The following is a 3,854-nucleotide window of genomic DNA, read 5'->3' as shown; positions in this document are numbered from 1 at the left end:
CATTTAACATTATTATTATTATTTTTATTATTATCTCAAGTGTGTGAAATTTTGTATGAATGTTTTACTCTTTCATACAACAATAGATACAAAAGGAACGTGAAACCATACAATTATACTTAAGTAGAATATTATGTAGTAGTTGCTTTAGTCAATAGATTTGATGGATCAAAACATTCAATTAATAAAGAACCAATCAATCTAATTGAAATAGCAAACAATGTAATCGGTAATGAAATATTGAAAGCAAAAGTAAGTCGTGTATTCTCCCTCTAGAATAAATTGCATTTACATACACACTTTGTCCATCCCTCAAGAGCTCAAGAATGACAACACCTCCCACCATGTGGCAACACCATGCATTTACTTCCATGTGGCAACACCTCAAACCATCGATTGCCCAATGTGGAAACTTGGTACAATTTCTTGAAGTCCATCGTACCCAAACCCATTTCCTATTCATGTTTATATATGCTTCGAACTTAACTATATGTTTGACCCTAAGAAAAATGCGAGGCATAGGTGGCAATACCCTCTTCATAAGCCTTTTCATCTTGGTGTGACTTTTATGAATCTAATACTCATGTAATCATTTTTTTTCTAGGCCATGGTTGAGAGTGTGTTTTAGGTAATTCCTACCCTGACAATTAGGAACATTTTTCAGCAAGGATCCAAAATGTCCTACATACAACCTTCGTCCATCACATTAATAGCCTTTGCCACCACACAAATAGCCTCAACACTGTTGACAAGCTTATCAAACATTGATCCAAAAAGAGAATACTTTCAATCCACATATTTGAGGGTTGCTACCAAATGGGATGGCCTCAAAGGTGAAGATCATAATCATGGATGAAATCTCCTTAGGGAGATAACTTGCATGGTCTCCCTCAACAAAAACATGCACATAAAATGAGTAATTATCGCCCTAAAGGGACAAACAACTTTAACACAAAGACTAGGAGTTTAGAAAGATGCATGAAGCTCACAAAGTTGACAAATGGATGATGTTGAAGAGATCATTCAAAGGTTCAAAGCTTTCAAACACTTAGTCATTGCAACCTCATAGAGAGAATGTCTTGTACTCCATTAAGGTACGAAGAATGTGTTGTACCCTTTTTTATCACATGATTTCTCTATAACTTTCTCCTCCCCTCATGCTTGTACATTTTTCAAACAAGTAAGAAATTTACATTATAGCTCTTCTTTGGATCATTGTAAAAGAAGTTGGCATGATACGTTTACTTAACAATTATCCAAATTTTCATTTTTCTCCACTCCTCTTAAAGAAATCTAAACTATTTTAACTAGATGAATGTAGACTTAGTTCTTGAATGAGAATGAAGGGAAAAGCCCATAAAAAAGATCTAGATTTCTTTTGATACTCAAAATTCGTAAGCATGCAACCGCAAATTATGTAAGGATTAGTTTGAGATACCCACCAATAGTTGACATAAAAAAATACAAACTTAATATTTAAATTTTGCATCTTTTGGAGAATGTGTCCCATTAGTTTTTGTCAATAGTATTCAAATCAAGGACACCTGTAAATTTATAACCTCCAATAGTTTAATTGGAGACAAGGATATATACCCAACCTTCAAACATTCAAGCATAAATTTAGGAAAAATCATCAATTGTGATGGGGACCTATCACATTTTCTCAATACTAGCATAAATGTTGAAAGTTTCAGTTCTAAAAACCTATTATAAGTATGAAATATCCTAAGCCTTAAGCTACCTCTCATGGTTTTAGTCACTTTGTTGGATGCTTGCAACTTGTGTATATGTTAGAGTTATGATCTAAAGTAAGCATATGATAAGGATAAAAGGTAGGTAGATAGAAAGGAGAGAGAGAAAGAAGGGTGCCAATCCACACGACCACCCCCGAGCGAAGGGATCGAGATGGACTCGAGCCTCGATCGGCGTCCCATACCACCGACGTCGTGTCGAGTCGTACCTGGTGCTGGCGCTCTCGCTACAAGAGTTGACCCAGCACGAAACAGAGTCTCAATGTAGTCAAGATGTGATGAAATGAGGGTAGCTAGGTGTCATATTTATAGCGATACCCAAGGTCCCCAGGCAAGTTCACACTTGACCTAATGGGTTGTGACAATCCCGAGGATTAAAAGTAATCATCCCCTTCTTTACACTCTCGTTTAACCCTCACACTTATCCACGTGTACAGAATACTATGGTAAATTCTCACCACGGGATATTATATGGTCATGCCCGTAACATACTCCCCTCTTTAAAACATTGTATTCTTACAATGGAAAGTTAGGGAAGGTAGTTCTAAGAGTATTTTCGCGTTCCCATGTGGCATCTTTGATAGATCTATCCATCCATTTAATTTTAAATTCTCGGATTATTCTAGTACGCAGATTTTTTGTTTTAACATCGAGAATTCTTTTTGGTACGTGTGGTTTAGAAGATAATTCTTCAGAAGTAACCAGAGTTTCAGTTGTAACTATATTGTCGCCAGAACCTAGAAGTTCTTTTAAACAACTTAAATGAAAAACTGAATGAATTTCAACGCCATCGGGAAGAGTGAGACGATAGGCTGATGAACCAATCCATTTGAGGACTTGAAAAGGTCCACAAAACCGTGGGGCTAACTTAGTGCACTTACCCGTAGACAATGTCTTAGAATTGTGAGGTACACGTAAAAATACCTTCTATTCAAGGTTGAATACACGAGGTTGCTTATTATGATCGGCGTAAAAACATGCTCTATCTTGAGATGTTTTTATATAATCTTGTGCAATATGCAATCCCAAAGAAAGTTTTGCGTACTTCGCAACTCATCATGATGTATATTAACATCAATCGGGGTTCGTGGTTGAAAACCATACATCAACATAAAAGGGCTATATCCCGTCGACATATGCTTGGAGCTATTATAAGCAAACTCCAAATTTGGGAGATAACGTTCCCATTTTGTTGGTTTTGCACCAACGTATGCTCGAAGGATGTCCTCAATAATTTGATTTACTCGTTCTGTCTGTTCATCAGATTGAGGATGATCCGTGGAGCTCATGGTCAATGTAGTTTCTAACTTCTTAAAGACTTGCGTCCAGAATTCACTAGTAAACTTTGGATCTCGATTGCTCACGATATCCATTGGTAACCCATAGAAATGAAATAACTCTTCAACGAATTGATACTAAGCCAATTCAAGAGCTTTTATCGTGGTTTTAGTAGCAATAAATCTGGCCATTTTAGTTAGTCTATCAACCACAACCTAGATGGCATCATGGCCTTTTTGGGTGCGAGGAAGGCTAACAATAAAATCCATGGATATACTTTCCCGCTTATTATTGGGAATGTCCAAGGGATGTAAAAGTCTTGCAACTTTAAGTCGCTCGACCTTGTTAACCTGACATTGGTGACATTTAGTCACATAACTATGTATGTCAAGACGCATCTTAGGCCAATAGAATTGAGTGGAGATCAGAACGAGTGTACGATGTATTCTAGGGTGCCTTGCTAAGGGTGCATCATGGCATTCAAAAAGATTTCTCTTTTTGACCTCAGGAAAATCTGAAACACAGACCTTCCCATTGCGATAGAGCAAACCGTTAGCAATGTGGAAGGATTCCTTCGAGGATGTGGTGGTGTCTGTTCCAGACTCAACTCTTGCCCAGTATTTCGCAAAATAATTGTCATCAGGATACTTTCCTCAAAGGTGACCATAAAGATCTGATGTTATTTCAGTGAAGCTAGGCATGTTAACTTCACGGATGTGACTCAATGTTCATGGAACCTTTACGATATTGTATGGAAAAATCAAAGTCCTGGATGAGATCAACCTATCGTGCCTTATGACCTTTCAGGTCTTGTTGGTCACAAAA

This window comes from Azolla caroliniana, unplaced genomic scaffold (assembly GCF_043228905.1).
Source record: "Azolla caroliniana isolate FFs.n. ecotype wild unplaced genomic scaffold, voAzoCaro1.0.p SCAF_3, whole genome shotgun sequence".
Lineage (NCBI taxonomy): Eukaryota > Viridiplantae > Streptophyta > Polypodiopsida > Salviniales > Salviniaceae > Azolla > Azolla caroliniana.
The sequence above is the reverse complement of the archived record's forward strand: the minus strand, read 5'-3'. Positions refer to the sequence as shown.